The sequence below is a fragment of the Siniperca chuatsi genome, linkage group LG4 (assembly GCF_020085105.1).
Source record: "Siniperca chuatsi isolate FFG_IHB_CAS linkage group LG4, ASM2008510v1, whole genome shotgun sequence".
Classification (NCBI taxonomy): Eukaryota; Metazoa; Chordata; class Actinopteri; order Centrarchiformes; family Sinipercidae; genus Siniperca; species Siniperca chuatsi.
This window is the reverse complement of record NC_058045.1, coordinates 5,379,708-5,400,046: the sequence shown is the minus strand read 5'-3', so window position 1 is coordinate 5,400,046 and position 20,339 is coordinate 5,379,708. Positions and strand designations below refer to the sequence as shown.

General features: G+C 39.0%; 1 protein-coding gene across 8 annotated transcripts in view; it reads right to left on the bottom strand.

Moving 5' to 3' along the window:
- Nucleotides 1-20,339, bottom strand: part of peak1 (pseudopodium-enriched atypical kinase 1) — a 105,232-nt gene that overhangs the window by 33,334 nt on the left and 51,559 nt on the right. The gene's annotated exons all lie outside the window — the stretch shown is intronic.

Here is a 20,339-nt window from a genome sequence, read left to right as displayed (position 1 = left end):
GTTTACTTTCTTCAAAGCAGCCAGATGGAATTATGAAAAGCTGCTCCCAGGGTGCATTCTAATAAGATAATTCAGCTTTTCATGCCTTTGTGTTTCTGATCACGCTTCTGAGAATCAAGAAATATCCGATATCCAATATATGTCACATTCACTTTTCCACCAACAGAAACCCCCAGTGGTGGATGTGACAGCATATTTTACTTTTCCCTCAGCCACCATTAAAATTCAGTTGTTTTGATTTTATTTTTTTCATCCCTCCACAGTGGGGGCTGATATAACACTGCCTCCACCAGCCAGCAAAACATACTTTTAGTTTCTCATTAAGCCGAAGGTAAAAAGTAGTGCCATGTTGTTACTGACAAGACATTAGTATTATTATTATTACTATGCTCATGGTGGGATTTGTTGGGTCTCTGTAAAGAATAATATAAAGAGTACGGTCTAGACCTGCTTATGAATTGGCGCTATATAAATAAAATTGAATTGAAGACCCCGCAACATTTAATCTGGGATGACAGTGATGCCTTGGGGACATCAACAATCCCATCTGCCCAACCATCCTTTCCTAAACTATGCAGTCCAGTATTTTTAGTTCACACAGCTCACAGTGCGGGGCACATCATTAAAATATGATAACTCCAGACATCATACAGAAAGAGGGGGGAAGCCTCTCTGAAACAAGCAATCCCTCTTGCTTATGTAATTGTCTTTGTCATTTTTTTAAACATGAAAATGATTCTATCGGTGGTTATACTCATTGCAATAAGTGTTCCTGCTCATGACCATCAGCCAAATAATGGCCTGCTATTTTTGTGTTACTGTCATTATGTAACAGATATTACACAACACAACTGAAATGTGATGAATTCCAATACAGCAAATTGGTTTCAATACAAAGCCCTCACGAACACAAAATATTTTCAGTACTACAGATGGGATGTGTTGAATAAACATAAAAAATGTGGCACCAAACACACACTCACACAATACTATAAAGATGATTTTTTTTTGGGACTGTTCTATAATATTGACAGTGTCTTGTTGATCCAGTCTTTGCGTGCGTCCACAGTGTGACTCTACAGCATATTTGATTAGAGCGATATGAAGCAGCACTGAGATGCAAGCCACAGGCGATTATTGGAAAACAGGATGCAGTTGTACATATTTTCTCTCTTCATTCGGATTTCTGCCTGCTCCTTTTCCCCAGCTTTCTCTGACTTGACTGTCAAATATTCAGTGAAACCTATTAAATGAAGAGGTATAGCTAACCACCTCTAATACTAGACACAAATATTGATTTTACATTGCATATTATTTCTTGAAAGTTTAGAAACACATAAAAAACACGCAGGGTATAATTTGTCTACATTGGTGAAATATTCTTATTGCTGTCTGCTTAGTTATTCTCCTCAGTCTTGTTTTTGTTTATCAATGACTTGCTCGTCAGTCATGCATATTCAATGAGTCTAAGGCCTTAGTGTCGATAATTTAAATAGATCCTGTATGTATAAAGACTGATGACTGTCTGAGGTAAAGGAATGAGTGATGCTCAGGCACTCTGAGCAGTCACCATCATCTTTGTCAAACAGAACCAAATATTTCATAAGGAAATTTAAACCTGCCTGTAGCTCAGCACAGTGTGTGTGGGAACAAGCAAATCATAAGAGCTAAAGCTTAGCTTATTTGTTCACTCTGTCTAAAGCTGCATCCCCCTGTTGCTACAGTTATTTTCATTTGTAAATGGTCAATTATATGTCAACACATCTACTTTGCAGATTACACTAGCCGAAACCATCTGGCACCACACATTATAACGCCTATTGATATGATTATAATCTGTCTGTTGGGGACCAGACAGGTTTAGATCTCCTGCCAGTTCCAATAAAGATCAGAGAAAAACGGATGACCAGTTTAAGGTTTTGTTACATGTACATGTATAATTCTGGAAAATAATTAATAAATACATTCAATGAAGTGCGAGCGAGAGGAGCAATAATTAGGTTTTAACATTCAGCACACATGCACAGTGAGGCTCTAAATACAAGGACTACACAGGGAATTGAGTGCTTGTGTCTAAGTGTATGTGTGTGGGCTTGCATGAGAAAGCTTGTGATTTTTCTCTTTAGAAGCATTTCAATGAACTATGATATATTTGGAGAATAATATGTGCCTGTGTGTATTTGATCCAAATAGCATTAAACAATACTCAGATACACTGTCTGTGTGTAACTGCTGACATTAAGTACACGTGGCATGACACATGACATGGACACAAACTTTCTGGAGCACGTAGCTGTAGAAGGTGAAAGGTCAGGTTACAGATGCCTCATTGCAGAGGCTGCACTCATTATCCCTGTTGTTAACCTCAGCTGCCCCCAAATCTATCTGCTTTCCCTCTCATGCATAACTATTTCTCTCCGTGTACTAACTCTCCCTTCTCATCTCTCTTTCTTCCTACTGTATTCTCCCTCTTTCAAAAATGTTCTTTGTTGTTTGCCATTTTCCCTCTGGCTTCAAAATTTCCCACTCTCTTCTCTCTCCATCTCCTTGTCCCTACCCACTCAGTTTTTATTCAGGCTGTTTTTCTTCAGGCCTTTTCTCACTTTTGCTCGCTCCTCTGAGAAATGTAAATCTGCCTCCCTTCTGTCCCTCTTTGCTTCAAACAGTACTTCGATATATAACTGTCAGACTTCAATTTTGCAAACCACCACCACCACCAAAACCCAAACTAGAAAGTGACCACAGACATATAATCAATAAAACCTTGTTACCAAGCCCTGACCAGCAAACACACACACACCAAACTTAAATATTGTGAATGCCAAAAACATGCCATGACGTGGGACACTGGCAGGCAAAATAAAGCAAATACAGTAAATAACGACAATATCAAGTGGCAACAGGCGTGAGAATACAGCCACCTACTTGTCCACAAGGACACCTACTATGTCTACCATGTCACAGAGGATGGCATCATTTGGCTTTCTTTGAATATAAATCTGTCCAGACTTTGAAAACAAACACACATAGATAAAACACAAATAAATACTGTAAATCATGTATTTGTCCTCATATCCACTCAGTAAGCTTTGTCGCTGTTTGCCTGTGATTACATAACATGGTTTGATCCTCAGCTCCTCCTGTCCACATGTCAAAGTGTCCTTGAGCAAGACGCTGAACCCCAAATTGCTCCTGATGGTTAGGCCAGCACCTTGCTAGGCAGCTTGCTGCCATTGGTGTGTGTGTGACTGGGTGAACGAGAGGCAAACTGTAACTGCTTTGGGTTAAAGCGCTATATAAATGCAGTCCAGTCCATCCATAAATTTGAATGATTTTTGGAACAACTTCCATTGCCACTTTTCCTCATTGTGTCGGATGCACCCGCATTTCATTATAAATCGATTGATTGTTTTGTAGATAAAATGGCAGAAAATGTGAAAAATGCCCATCATAATTTCACAGCCCAAGGTGACATATTCAGATTGCTTGTTTTATATGGCCGACAGTCTAAAATCAAAAAGCATTCAATTTATCTGTCATATATGACAAACAAATCGTACTTAAAATTGTACTTAAAAACTGTACATTAATCAAAATATTTGCTGATTCATTTTCTGTCAATCCAATAATCCTTGCACCTCTAGATTTAATTACTTCATGTGTAAACATGTTTCAACTGCATATTTCATTGTTTTGTCCACCCTACACATTTTTTTTCCATCCATGTTTCCAGTGGAAGTGAGCGTTCTCATCTGCGCTGTCTGATTCGGATTTGTGGGTAGGTAACAGGAAGACATGAAGTAATCTCACAGCTATATGAAGACAACTGAGGCTGCTGGCATGCTGAGCGTGCATGACACAAAAAACACATGTGCACACACAGATTCATGTCTACATGCATGAGTCAATCCCATATTCCCTCTAAAATGCGGAAAATCCAGAGGTCTGAAAACAACAAATCAGTCACACAGATGACAAACACCACACAAACCAACAAAGCTCTGCCTCATTAAAAACAAAGACAAGTGAAATATGATGGGACGTTCCAAAGCTGGTTTCTGTTGGCTTTTCTGCGATTGCACTTGCAGAGTTAGCCGTTCAGATGAGATGCAGGTTTGGCCCTCGATCTGTGACCATCTGCTCCTGATTTGATAGCAGCAAACACTGTCTGGTTTAGTGCCAGGTGAGATATCACACAACACCTGCTGCTTGGTGCCACTACCACCAAGACACAAGCCCCATGGGACTGCCAAGTGAGATCCAGACTTGTACGGAGATAAAAATAACCTCTGAGGAGCGAGTGGTGGGATAGAATTTTATTTACTGAAAGCTACCCCAGTGACACTTATGCACCAAACATTTCCCTCTGCGTGACTTTTTAAAAATAAAGAAACAGTTCGAGAAATTAGTATGCAGTGAACCAGTCCTGATCTTAGCAATAAGGTGAATGCAATAATGTGAGTGCAATAGGAAAACAGATGAGAAAGACAACATCTCAGTGTGACTACTTCTTCTCCATTCAAACCCCCAAGAATCAGACAGCAAAGAAAAATAAGAAGGCGAATCGTCAAAATCTTTTTTTTCCTCAATATGTCTTGAACTGAACTTAATTTAACTGAGTACTAAATATATGTTATTACTGACAATTTTAGAATAGTTTAAATATGACTCAGCAGACAAAACATTGGACTTTAATTTTTTCTCATAAATCACATTTTCTCCTTGACTGCATAAATAAATATGAAATCTTTTTTAAACAAAGAAAAGACAACATAAAGTGCATTTGCTATAATTGCCAGTATTACGCATAACTGTAACACAAAGAGAAGATTTGGAATATCAAAAGCCTATTTGCCCATACTTATACCATCCTTTCATGGTTTTCTTTCATCCTATACACCTGAGGCCTCCCTCATCACTTCCCCCATCGGTTATAGCTCAGTGAACTGACATGCCAGAGAAATACTGACTCTGAGGGAGATAAAGCATTTGGGACCTGTCAGAGACAGAAAGCGAAGGACGCCACTCTGCGTTTAGCAACCAATACACTTCAGCCAGAGAAGAGTACCACCTCAACCTCATCTTTACCCCCATTTCCACATGGTTAAATGGATCCTGACTCAGGCAGGCCAGTGTCTTGCTGTTTGACTAGATGGAGAGAAGGGGAATCGATAATAGTGTCAGTAGGGTTGTGTCAGTGTGTGCGTGTGTGTGGGAGTGGTGGGAACATGTGACTGCAGGACACATGGTGAGAGAATGTATGCAAACAGTGTCTAAATGTGAAAAGGTGAGACAGTAAGAGGAAAGCAACATCTGTGCATCTTTAAACAGCAACTTAACACCCTGTTTTGGCTTGAACATGCCCACTTCACAAATTCAAACCCTGACTACTACTCAGTAGTAGCAGTAGTAATTTTTCTACTACTACCACCAACCTTAGTCACATGCTCTCATGCCCTGCATGTCTTTGCAAATTACAACTCAAAACTCTCCAAGTGACTTTTGTATTTAGATGTTGGGGTGGGGGTGTGTGGGGTTAGGGGTGAACATACAAGGCAACATCATAGATTTTTGGCCTACAGTTCCATGGCAGTTGTAATTTAACTGACATTGTTACTTCCACCATTTTGTCAGATCTCTGACCAAGCACATTATTGACAGGTATCTTCTGTCTACTAACCAAAATGCTATTGTTGGACCATTATCTGTAGTTGTAACTGTGGTTTGTAATTTGAGATGTCATTTTTGTTGTCGCTGATCAAGCTAGCCATTACACAAGCTCTCTGAGGCTAATGTGTTGCTAATACAACATTCTAATTTACTGTTGGGCCAATTGTTGATGTTTAATTACTTTACTTTCTCTACTTCTTCCTCGCGTTTATGTTAACTAGATAAGTACTGTGTTTCTTTCTGATATGAGGGGCAGTGCAACTAACTTGGCAGTTTATCGATACTTTTGTGAATCCAGTTTTCTTGTTATTTCACTAATTCATATTTACAATAACTTCTGGCATATCTCTTGTTTATCTTTATCAGATCTTTTTCTGATTTGTAATCACTATCACTGGATATGTTGTATTTTATCCAATACTGTCTTTACAGTTTCATAATTGCTTCCAGTAAAAATTTCAAAGGCCAACTCGTGTCTCTAACCTATATTAAGAGTGTGTTTAGCCTGCTGCATAGCCGTGCACCTGCATGCATAGTGAGGGCAGAAGAATTCAAAAAAGTGTAATTAATTAAACAGCAGTGTATCTTGGATGACGTTCATCAAAGCCAAACTGGAGTAGGTTACGGGACCAACAAAAGAAATTATGTAAACATTGGTTAGCTCAAATAAATTAAACCATTCAATCAGGAAGAGCCATATACTGCTTCTTTTCTATATTTTCTGAAGGCTTCACAGAAACAAAGCTTTAAGCCCTTCCAATTTCAAACCATTGATTTAGTTTTCAAATACAACATAACTGGAAGCTTAGTGATTTATGGGCAAAACACATAGTGGCAGGAAAGAAAAGACAAGAAGTCTACATAAATTGTAATGGTGCACTTCACATAATTTTTGTCATCTGTATACAAAGCATGTACCTGGTGACTTTTAAAGGACGACATTCATCTTAAAAGCTTATATATGAGGTGCTGAGAAATACAGTACCAGTGAATGGGGAGTACACTGTGAAACATGGAGAAAACAATGACCACTGAAAAGAATAAGAGATGGAGAGATTGAGATGTGCAGAAGTGAAGCATCAAAACCACAGACAGGAAGCTCATGTTGAGAGTTCTACCACACTCATCTCTCCACAGAGAGGCAATGTTTTTCCCCTGAGAAAAGTCAGTATGCTGAGGACAGAGGTTGATTTCCCACCCAGAGCACGTTCATAGAGAGGGAGTGGGAGCTTGCTGAGCCTGGTACATAATAGTGGAATAACTGAGGCTGAAAGCTGATGCCATGAGGAGATGGGATATGGGATTTTCTGCTGCTTTATGGCAGAGGGCTTGAATGATGAGACAGCCAAGGCAGAGGGATAGACAAGAGCAGAGTAGATATAAAATAGAAATGGAACTGCAGAGAGAGAAGCTGGGCAGCAGGAGAAAGCTGTGTACTCAGTTGTATGTTAAGGCAACAGTAAGTCAGTGTCTGCCACCGCAAGTTCTTTAAAGAAGAATCCACCATCATTTATTTTTACAGTGTTATATCAAAAGCTTTCAAGATGTTTTTTTGGGAAAGAAGCAAAATGGGCCAAGAACCACACACCACAGTGCTGTTAGTGATGCGGCAGTCACTTTTTACCACGCTTAATGCTATGGTATGCATGCTATCTATGGCTCTACTGTCCTGATGTCCATCAACAACCTGTTTTGCAATGATCACAAGCTTAAATGAGTGCATGTATTTTAGCACTACAACCACAAAGTGTTTGAGTGAGTTATAAGAAATCATTCCATTTGATCATTTCCTTGGTGTTTGCTTAGTTACATCTGTTATTGATGAAACCGTTTCCAAGCTTAATGTGAAAAGAATACATAAAATAAACTAATCCCATTACATTATTATTTCTGATTCATACAGAAAGAGGCAAGTACACATTTTTTCAACTGTTTTTAGATGTTTTGTTTGTTTGTTTGAGTATATACTTTTCTTCCAGGACCAAAAACGATGTTAAGAAACATACAATAACACCTTTAATTATATGAATTATACAATGAAAATATTACTTAAAAAGTAAAAGGCACCCTCCCTCCTCCCATGTAGGAGTGTCTTGATCCAGACAATGAACTCTAAAATGCTCCAAATGTATGTGTGTGCGTGTGTGTGTGTGTGTGTGTGTGTGTGTGTGTGTGTGTGTGTGTGTGTGGAAAAAGGGGACAAAAGTGTCTGCCAGGTGAATGTAATGTGAAGTGAAGTAATGTAATGTCGTAAAAAACAATTTTACGGCTTTTTACTATATTTGTAATATAGCCAGACCAAAACTGGATTTTTTATGCTTATATCGATGCTGATTTTTTCTTTGATAAACAAACATTTCTGATAAGGATCCCTTAAAGTAGTTAGTGTTTACATATTTTCATTACATAGTTTAAAAAAAAAAAAAAACTCAAACATATCTTTGGTATCGCTGTACTGCAGTTTCTTGTTACGTATTGTCTGACATATATACCAATCCCGATTTGTCTGCAATAAGATAACATAGGCTGAAATATTGGTGTGGCAGATTTATAGGTCTAGCTCTACTCTACATTGCAAAAATCACATATCAATGCTCCCCTTACCTATTCTGTCTATCTATAAATCATTTCACCTGGTCATTGCAGGGGATATAATAAACAGCCACAGTTAGAAGTACAGCCGGTACAACTACAGGCTCTGAGCAGCAGTTCAGCACTTTGGTGAAGGACACCCTGTCAGAAGTAAATGAAGTGCAGGCTGCACTTATTGCCCTTTTTTCCTCAGATTTTCACAGCTCATCCAGGGATTTAAAGTGATGAACTTCAAGCATCTCCCCCAGCTATTAAAGTATTACCACCTCAAAGTTCAGTTAGTGGTGCCATTGACTAATCTCTTCACTTAGTCTTGGGTCCTGATGGTGAATAACAAGTCTCTTTCAGCACAAACTGTCTTTGATTGAGAAAAAAAAAATCTGAATGCAGTAGAGGACAAGTAATGTGGAATGCCATTACCTATGTGACAAATGGCAGGTCTGGCAAAATCTTCCTGAGCCATGTGTGAGTGTGTGTTTTGAGTGTGCACGGGTACATGAGTGTTGGCACATGCCAACCAGCTTTCAATTTCAGGAGCAAAGTCACTCTGTCACAGCTGACTTGTTCCACATAATTCCCAATTTCTACCAAATATCAGCTTCTGTCCACAGAGAGATTCTGCTAAAGTGATTCCACTGTATGTCACTCCAGTTTAAAAGGAGCTTTTCCTTAAGTATGGCTCTCATTAGCTGCTCAATTTAACTTCTGTTTTGAGTAAAATCAAGAATTCAGCTGACATAAAATTTGTTCTCTCATTTATGAGTAAAGTGCAGGTTCAATGGACTGAAAAAACATCTTTAAAATGAAAAGGGAATGGTCCTCTCTGCTTAGTAGCTTTTTCTTTATTCAGACAGAATGACAGCTGAGAGGGACATAGAAATGCATGTGAGCCCTGTAACTAAAACAAAGAGTATTATTCTAGTCGACATGAAGACAAGTGAAAAAGGCAGATCCTATAAAGATCCCAGACCGAGGCTTTAATGGGCAAGAGGCAAGATTGAGATATCATACTGTTTCATCCAAGTGTTGAAAGTACGTAAAACAAAGCTACAGACTTCACTATGAGAGTTATGCTCCAAAAAATGAGTAGTAGTGAGTGACATGGTATGTAATCTAGAGAATTTCCCCTGAGAGTTACTTTCACAATCCAAACAACTCAGTGGGCTGACAACATACAGACCACCAAGGAAGCCGACTTGAGGAAGGAGGTGAGAGGAGGCACAGAGGACTCCACACTTTTTCCACAACATTTCAGCTCTGTCACAGCCAACTGCAAATGCTAGTAGAAAAGTCAACGTCTTATGAGCCAATTTCAGACTTGTATTGTAATGTACTCTTGCATACTACAAAACAGGACCTGGTAACTACAGATGGTGGATGATAAATATAAATCCCCAGAAAATAAAGATATATCTTATGTATTAGAAACAATAAAAGCTTTACAAGGTAAAAATCCTGAACCCACACCTGAGCCATCCATCCAAACCCTGCATATGACAGAGAGAGAGACAGATTAAGGGAGTGTTACATGTGTAATAGCATTTATGTGTTGTCATGTAGGAGGTCCCACTTTAAAAAATTTAATTACTGGGAAAAAACTTTGGTTTATAATATGGGATAACTCAACACATACGGAACAACAAGAAACATCTATCAGCAAGTGACAGTCCTGCCATGTTTGTATTTGTAAAATTGCATTCTGGTGTAGCAAACAGTTCCCTCGAATATACTAGAAAATGATTACACTGTACACCGTAATACTTGGGGGACTACTGATGATATTAAAAAAAAAATCTATACCACGCAATGATACAGAAGATGGACTTTAAAATGCTTGAGAAATGGTTTTCATTGTGGATTGGACTTTACAGTGTTCATGCTGCATCAAGGGCTCATCCATATTAATGAAACACAAGATGGACTGAGTGTAATGGACTGAATCCATTGTGATGTACTAAGTGGTTAGACGGCTAGCTCTGTGTGTGTGTGTGTGTGTGTGTGTGTGTGTGTGTGTGTGTGTGTGTGTGTGTGTGTGTGTATGAATGAAGGGCAGAGGGTTGTGTGCTTTAGTGTGTATAGCAGTCTTTGTGTATGTTTGTTCACGTGTGTTGCTGTTTTGTGTGTGCGCATACAGAGGTTTTGGGACTTTTATTGTAAGTAAATTAAGTTCACCGGATAGTCACAAAGCCTTAAAAATACAGGATAACAGACAGTGTATAATGAGCATGAATAAATTATCAAGATGAACTGAAGTACTAAAACTTGTTCTTGGCATTCCTGTACTTGGCAGTGGGGAGAGATTATAGATTGTCGCCAGTCATAAGAATGCCTCTAATCCTAGGTGTTGGACAATATCAACAGGGAACGTATGCATGTTGCTAACAGTCAATGAGCTTCAAGCGCCCACTCTAGTTTCTTTCCTGCCAGTGAAACACTATTGTCTATTTTATGTTTGAAGAGAAGACAGTTGTTTCAGCTTTTAGCTTATGACAGCTAAATCTGAGCATTAAATGAATGGTGGGGGTGTAGATATTGTTTTTGGGTCGTATTCCTTGAACAGGTAAAATATCTTGCTGCTAAATATAGCACTCTCTCTCAAATATACTGCAGAAAGAATACTTGCAGTGTGTAATCAAAACTCACCTTTGTTTCATTTTCACTGCCAAATGAAACCATAAAGATATGTAGTGGGCGAATTCAGTTGCTTGCAATCTGAGCACATATTTTAGCTGCAACATTTACTAGGCCTCCTCTTCAGTTCCTTCAAGCCTCAAGTCGTCTCAGAGTAAACAAACTAAAAACATGGACTGTACAAGCCCTTTTAGTAGTTGTGTTGACAGACAGCGATGAGTAATGTGACAACGAAACGACCTCATTATAAGTTCACCTCCCATAGCTGATTCACTGACAGATTTGACTTGGAACAGCCAATGCAAAACCAGACGATACTGTCAAAACAATGTCCTCACTGCAGTAGTAAGGTTCATTAGCCCTTGGCAGTTCCAACTGTCAGTCTCAGTTGTTCAACAATCCCACAAGATGGTAGGATGCAGTTTAGTTTCAATATAGTCGGGACCTCAACTTTAAGACAAAAATCCGCTATAGATGACTTTAAAAATGTTAGCTGTAAATATTAGAGCCCAATACTGGATTTTTGGGGCCGATACAGATACTAGGGAGTAAAAAAATTGTGATATCGATATATAGGCCAATATTCTTTATATAAACATATATATCGAATATATACATAAACACACATTTTTTTTGCAATGATCCCTCAGTTGTGGTTATCAAATACTTGTAATGGAGGCAGGCTATTTTACACTTTACAACAACAATAAACTTTATTGTCCAAAATGACAATGCCTCATGATAGGCTTTTTTATGTTTCACTTTGAGATGTGCCCACAAGTTGGTCTGGTTGGCTTTCTGTTTGAGGCTGCTTGATCCCTGACTGACAGAGCCTGCACAGAACCCCACACCTTACTTCTTAAATTAAAAAAAGTGTGAGACATTAACTGAATTATATATTTGAGCTGGAACCAAACTAGTTTGCATTGCATGTTCTATTCTAAATAGCTTAATCTTCACTAATGACGAATTTATTCTCATATTTAGGTATATCTGGAAAAAAAAATATTAATGAATGAAGTCACTGGCAAAACGTCTGACTTATAAATTTCAAATTTTGGAAATGCAAAGACTGGAATTGTTCGGTTTGGAGGGCGTACCAAACTGCGAGTCCTAAACAAAACAGTTCGGTGTGAATACATGTAATGTTACCGTTACACTCCTATTGATGTTATTAACGTATAGGCATAATGGGCTAAAATGCTCACACATTACTTTCCACTTAACTGACAAGATATGAAAGTAGGTACGTTGTTAGCTACCTAATGTAACAAACAAGTATGATAAGCGTGAGTGACATGACGGTTGTCACAGGAGAATAAAATATGGGGACGTTGTTCATTTACTTTCCAGCATTGCATCTCACCAACTAGGTAACAACGTAGCGTGAAGCCAACACTCAACAGACTCAAACCATCACTGCACCTTCGTCTGCTGAGCTGCAAAAAGAATGTGAAGAGATGATCTGGTGCTTACCTTTTCAGTCTGCTACGTTACTGACTGTACTGACAAACTATAGCTGGCTAGCTACATCGCTAACATAGCAAACAGATGTGATAAGCATAAGTGACATGACGGTTGTCAGGGACAGGATTATATTAGAGTTTTATTGAAAATGGAAAATGATGGGTTCATTGTTTATTAACTTTCCAGCAATGTATTTAACAAACTAGTTAGCAACTTAAAATGAAGACACCGCTTGCCCTCTGCTCAGCTGTGATGCCTACTCTGCCACATGTGCTACAGACAGTGCTGACCCCAAGCATCTTTTTCTGCATAATGTTCTCTAAAAAAAGTTTTCATATTGGTGCACATCTGACCAACATAGATGCCGATACCGATATATCTGTGATAGGCCAGTATCAGCTGATTTTATCGGTCTAGTAAATATCAAGTTTCCATTTGAACCCCAAAAGTTAAGGATTTGTGATAAAAACTCACATGTATGAGTAGGAACACGTGTATGTGGAACATAGGACGTCTCATTTTCCTCATCTATTTTTAACCTTTAAGCTAAGCGTATAAGAATAAAAATCTGATTTCTCTCTGTCAGGGTGAAGGCTTTCAGTAAGACCCACTGTGTTACATCTTTTGAAGTTATCTACCTCTCTGCCGCCTGAAGGCTCAATATTCAGTTTCTAAACATATTTCATGCAAAGAAGATGGGTTGAAATGTGAATTCATGCATTATAATCGCAATATAATTTGACCAATTTGCTATTACACTATATGGGCAGGCATGGCTCAAAGCACCAACTCTATTAGGGTGAGAAGGAGCATATTCAGGTATTCAAGTGAGAAAGGCAGTAGCAGAAACTCAATGGCAAATAGTGAGTTAGGGAGAGCAAAACTAACAAAAGAAAAAAGAAAAAAGAAAGCAACAACATTCCAGAGCACTGTTTGGTATTGTGCAAGCTCTGGGAGAGTTGTTGCAGTCTGGCCTGGGAAAGAGCCAGTGCAGGTCTCTGGGGAGACCAACCCGCTGGCCTCCAGACAAACACCAGCAAAGTGGCAGAGCAGACACAGCCAGATGTCTGGGAGTGCATTATACACACAACACAGATTTATGGACACACACACACACAAAATACTCTAAAGAGACACAATTACAGAGTATAATTCTGATAAAATAAATATAGGTCATTTGGAAAATGTGATACCTACTGAAAGTAAAGCTGTTGGGTATCATGACACCTCTGCTCTGTATTTTTTTAAAGGTACTAGATGTAGCATTTTATAAAACTAAAGTTCATAGAAAAGACAAAGCATGTTTGAGGAATGCTGGAGTTCCAGCAGGGACTGGTTTTGAAAATCCAAATGTATAATCCAGTGGTGTGCAAAAGTGTTTGCACCCTTCCTGATTTCTTATTTTTTTGCTTGTCACACTTAAATGTTTCAGATCATCAAACAAATTTAAATATTAGTCAAAGATAACACAAGTAAACACAAATTGCAGTTTTTAAATGAAGGTTATTATTATTAAGGGAAAACTAAATCCAAACCTACATGGCCGTATGTGAAATAGTGACTGCCCCCTAAACCTAATAACTGGTTGGGCCACCCTTATCAGCAACAACTGCAATCAAGCGTTTGCGATAACTTGCAATGAGTCTTTTACAGCGCTGTGGACAAATTTTGGCCCACTCATCTTTGCAGAATTGTTGTAATTCTTTTTAAGGTGATGCCACAGCATCTCAATAGGATTCAGGCCAGGACTTTGACTAGGCCACTCCAAAGTCTTCATTTTCTTCTTCTTCAGCCACTCAGAGACCCCACAACAACATCCAAAGAACTGCAGGCCTCACTTGCCTCAGTTAAGGTCAGTGTTCATGACTCCACTATAAGAAAGAGACAAAAATGGCCTGCATGGCAGAGTTCCAAGACGAAAACCACTGCTGAGCAAAAAGAACATTAAGGCTCATCGCATTTTTGCCAGAAAACATCTTGATGATCCCCAAAATGTTTGGGAAAATACTCTGTGGACTGACGAGACAAAAGTTGAACTTTTTGGAAGGTGTGTGTCCCATTACATCTGGCATAAAAGTAACACCACATTTCAGAAAAAGAACATCATACCAACAGTAAAATATGGTGGTGGTAGTGTAATGGTCTGGGGCTGTTTTGCTTCTTCAGGACTTGGAAGACTTGCTGTGATAAATGGAACCATGAATTCTGCTGTCTACCAAAAAATCCTGAAGGAGAATGTCTGGCCATCTGTTCGCGACCTCAAGCTGAAGCGAACTTGGGTTCTGCAGCAGGACAATGATCAAAAGACACCTGCAATTCCACCTCTGAATGGCTGAAGAAGAACAAAATGAAGACTTTGGAGAGGCCTAGTCAAAGTCCTGACCTGAATCCTATTGAGATGCTGTGGCATGACCTTAAAAAGGCAGTTCATGCTTGTGTTTACTTGTGTTATCTTCGACTTATATTTAAATTTGTTTGATGATCTGAAACATTTAAATGTGACAAACATGCAAAAAAATAAGAAATCAGGAAGGGGGCAAACACTTTTGCACACCACTGTATATGGTTACTCAGCCTGAAGATATACTGTACTGTAACTGCATTCCAATATACTGTATGTAATACTATACATACTATAGCTACAGACTTAAAAGAATGATTGTTAAACTTGCTAAACTAGTGTTACTGCTCATTTTAGAGCAGAGCATAATTTTATATCTGCCTTACTAAACATGAATATTACCCTATCCTGGCCTGCTAGTAACTTTAAGGGCCAAGTAAAGAGATAATTCTACTTGCCTGATTGACTTCATCCAAAAATCTTGCATTCAATATAAAATTATTGGATATTTATATAAACTAAAGGCAATAACTGATGTCATTAAATACGTTCCATTGAAAATAAATACAAGGCTGCTTTTGAAGAGCTACCCGACTGCTTATACAAATATATATGTGCATAAAGTCTACCTGATCACATAAAGTCTGAATAGGAACAGATTCTTCCTTGTATTCCGGTAAAGTCACAGTGTGTGCTGCCTCAGTGTTCACAAAGTCCTTGTCACTGGAGCAGGTAAAAATGTGTAACATGATACCATCACAGATTAGAGACTTGGCTCTGTACTTTTAGCTTTTGGAAAGCCATTTGTGTAGAGGAAAAACATCTCAACTGTCATGGTCATGTGCAAATTCCATGTTATGGTAGATTTTCTTCCCTTAATAACACTACTCTAGAAATCCCCAGTGGGAGCAAAACTACAGAGAGCACAAAAAATAAGCCTTTAACATAAACCACAAAGGAAACAGTCAGGAGGAGGGTGGTAAAACACATCTGAAGTCTGCCCAGTGCGAAAGACACAGGCGTTTTGCTTGCCCTGGTCAAACATGAGCCACACTTCTTTGGGCATATTTAATAACTTAGTGCATGCAACATTAGGCTGGAAGGGCAGAAAAAGACATTTAAAACATGTTCAGTTACTGCTGTGTTAATGTGGTGGTCATGGGAAAAGGAGGAAATGCCCATGTTTCAGTAAATACATACAAACTGAAACATTCAAACCTTGAATTACTTGCACACAACTGCAGCGCTGTAGCAGGTCTATATTAATGCACTATCCGGCTGTAGGGATATAAATAACAAGCATGTCATCATGGGATTTTTTTTCTCTCTCAGAGTTTTCTCCTTTCTCTGTCTCTCACACAGTTCACTGTCACACCAACACACACACTTACTCTCTCTTTCACACGCACACATACGCTCATTCACTCTCACTCTCTCAGTTTCACTCACTCCCACTCCCCAGGCTCTGGTGTAAAACTGACACAGTGATTAGCCAGGGGCAGGTTAGTGATGACTGTGGAAAGCTCATGAAGGTTTTCTCACCCCTGACTCACATCCTCCTTGCTTCCATTCCCTCTACCCCGTGGAACAGAGGCTTGACTGAAAACCAGTACAATATGTGTACTCGATTTTGTTGTTTTGTTATCCTGAATTTGTTTGATCTATTTTTTTTGTTTAGCTGTTTTAGCCTGATCTTAAAAGCCTAACCACGAACAGGGGATGCAAATTTGCTTTAGCAAGATGTCCTATATACATCACATCTGTTGCATAGCTTCTCCCTGTGTAACAGTGTTTATCTGTGTATAGATAACAAATGTGATGTATATAGGACATCTTGCTAAAGCTAATTAGCAAGCCACTAACAAATAATAGTAAAAATAAAGTTGCTGTGACAATGGTACAGACATATCTTAACATTTACAGTATTTCACAATACTAACGTACACGGTAAGAAGATAGTAAGTGCTCACATGCATGTAAACGTAATATGGACAAAGAACTTACTCTTAACACTCCTTCAATTCAACACTAGCCTATCGAGGCCTTAATTAGTCATTCTTGAGTATAGACACGAGAAACAGAATATATAGGCAGAACATATAGGAAGCTACAAAAGACAGAAACAGCCCCAGGACAAAACTGAAGCTGCTGGAGAAACTCGTCCTACTTTCTTCGAAGAACAGTTGCCTGTTTCTGCTACAGTGCTCAATTCTAGGAGAAATGAGTAGGGGGGAACAGATTTGATAACAGTTCCCAATTACAACGAATAAAAAGAAACAGTGTTTTTGTGAATGTAGAAATACTCTTCCTTTTCCCATGGTGGTGTTGGACTGTGTTAGGCTGACGGTAATGGAGGACAGGCTTATTTCACTAATGATTTAACCATGGCTTTGTCTGTTTCTCTGCCTGCTAACTGTGCTCTCTGGAGAATGACTATGCTAATCCAAAATGCTGGCTCCGGTTTGGAAAACATTCACAGCTGTCTTTTTGTACTATGTGAAATCAGGGGTTTTATAAAAAAAAAAACTCAAAATGGGAAGGTAAAAGACATAATTAAATCATTGTACTCCTTAATGAGTTTCAGTTTTATATCAAAGATTAATTTCACAAGTGAAGTTACACATGTGATGCCACGTTGGCTTCACTTTACTTGACAGTAAAGGGTCCAAGTTGAAAAATGATCAACTCCAGAAAGACATTATAAACAACAGCAGCGGTGGAAGAACCATAACAGCTGTGTGGGTCTGACCTGCATCAGGAAAAAGGAAAACATAGAAGACATTTTAGGAAGGCTCACACAAGAGGAGACCATACAGGTAGCTAGGGTTGGGCGATGAGACAGAATATACTGTGCAACGGTAGAAATGTGTCCACCGGTAGAGATCTGGCAATATTACACCGCGGCCAGCCTCCCATGAAAGAAACTAAATATTTTATTCATGTTATATACCTAATTTATGTGCCCTTGTATCACTTCAGGTCAGTGTGACTCTTTACTGCGTTTGGCTGTAATTTACGGCCGCGCTAGGTTCTCTCCTCTGCTCACAGAGAGCAGGGGCTTAGCACACATACACAGAGCAGAGCAGAAGAGGGAAAGGTGAAGTGAAGGTTAAGTTACTGGAATTGACGACAACTCGTTACGTAACGCTGAAATTCAACCGTGGTGTTCTGTCGGGAGATGCAGTGACTTAAATCAACATGAGTAAGAGAAAGTATAAATAATATGTAATTTGTTAAGCTATGAGTAGAGCAAAAGTCTGCTAGATGCTAGGCTAATTTATGCAGTGGAAAATGCCATAGGCTTAAGCTAATAATGGTGACTAGCAAAAAGCAACTGACCAAAGCAGTTAGTACCTGCTTAACATCTCTGCTATATATTCGGGGCAGGCTATGTAGCAAATCAGGGCTGGATTCTCATGCGATCTATTACTGTATCGTGATATAAACTTTACCGTGATATAAAATTACATATACCGTGATAGAAGATTTTGGCCATATCGCCCACCCCTAGCTTGTAGCTTGTTGGTAGCTAGCGAAAACATTATAATGGTAATCGCAACAAAAACAACAACAAATCCTCCACCAGTCCATCATTTTCTAGCAACTAGTTTAAGACAGACACATAGCTATTATTTTATTTTTCGCAGTGTGAGCAATCATTTCTCTTAGTGGCTTTGAGGAAGGTGATGAGAGGTGTGGGCCAAGAAATGACTGCTGGCATCAAGAGCTTGGAAAGCAATACCACGTCATCAACTTACATTGAACACAACACCCTTCCTGCTCTTAACTGCCAAGTGCAAAACAAACCAGCGGCAGCAGAAACTAATGGATACTGGAGAAGGCAGAGGAGTGCGCTAATGCCATTCTATGCCACTGACGCTTCCAGGTGAAATGCACAGGGGACGAAGCTGAGCAGCTGCCTGTGGGTCAAAAGCTTTGAAAAAGGGAGCCTATGTTTGCTTGGTACAGCAGCTTACACAAGGTACAGTACCCCTGTCTTTGCCTGAACAAGCATTTCATCCGCCTCGCTTCCTCCAACCAGCCCCAAACCATTTGAGTTGGTGTATGTGTGTAAAATCAAGCCTGACGGGTCTCATTAAAAAAGGAACATTTCAAAAATAAGATTTCACACACTTCCTGGTTGTGGTTTTGCTGCCAGCCAGTGTTTACTTCTTACTACATGTAAAACAAATTTCCTTGGCATGGTGGAGAGATAAAAAATATGTTGTTTCAGAATCAATATCGCAATGGACACACGTGCAATCATCAGTCCCTCCAAGGAGTGATCATGAATTAAACCCATCCTCTAAGTATTTATGAGAGCTTGCTATTTTTTCAAATCCCCACGATTTTTCTTTAAAATAATCGCCAAACTGGAAGAACTACAACTTCCTTGTAACTACTGTAAGGACTTTCTTTCCCTTGTTGCACTTGGCAACCCCAAATTATACATCATTCCAAATACAGTCCTCTGATTTATATTGAAAAAAAAAAAAAAACAAAACAACGTGTTATTTTTTCCCAATATAGTTCAGCCCTGGTGTGTGTGTGTGTGTGTGTGTGTATCTTGAAGGTCTCAATACAAAGCACCAAAGAAAAGCAAATGTGGCAGACAAAACTAAAGAAAGGATAGTTGTCTGGTGTTCCTTTGTAAAAGGTCAAGTACAGCACATGAAGTACCTATTGTTATTACACACACACACACACACACACACACACACACACACACACACAGCAACATCTGTGGTGGGAGCTGTGGAGACCGAGCACATGCAAACAGAGAAGGACCAAAACCTGCTGAGACACAACAACACAGATGGCTGCTTTTTACCCAGCTGGCACTGAGACATATGGAAACACAGATCATTAGCAACATAATAAGTGTATGACAATGTTAGCAAAGGTAAGTCATCAACAAAATCTTCACGACAAGTTTAAAAAAGTTAACACGTTTAGATGAACATTTACCATTTAACAAAACAATGTCCAAGAATTTAGAGCTAATGTGTACTGTGAAAGGGGTTGATCATAGAGAAAAAACGCTGAGAGAATTATCACTAAACTCTGCAGTTCTCCTCAGCTCGGCAGAGAGTTTTAGTGTCTTGCAGCTCATTGTTTTGGTTTTATGGCCTACAACTTTACCATTTGATTCAGTCGCACTGCTCTCGTCAGCGTTGTTTCCAGACACAGCAGGCAGCTGTTTTCGGCGAAAAAGCTCTGATAAACCAACTGTACCTGCCCAGCACCAAACAGCAGACAGCTAACGTTAGCGACTGGCTGGTGAACATAGTGGAGCATTTAGCTAATAAAGAGCCATTTCTGTCAGGTGTTTGTGGAATCCAAAACAGAACTAAAACACCTTATAAACATCTTTATACAGTGTTTTAGTTGTGTGTTTGTTTGTTTTTGGCAATACAGTAATGCTGTGTTTCCATATGGCCAAAAACTTAATTAATGCTGCTTTTTAAAAAAGGAAATATATTTTCAAATGTTTTATTATTTTTGAAAACATATACTTAACTACTTTACGTTATATGATGCACGACCATGTATAGTTGTTTGGAACACCATCCTATTCACTGAGAGGACAATATGCCCAATGGCAGTTAAGAATCCATTACCAAAAATACTATACCAG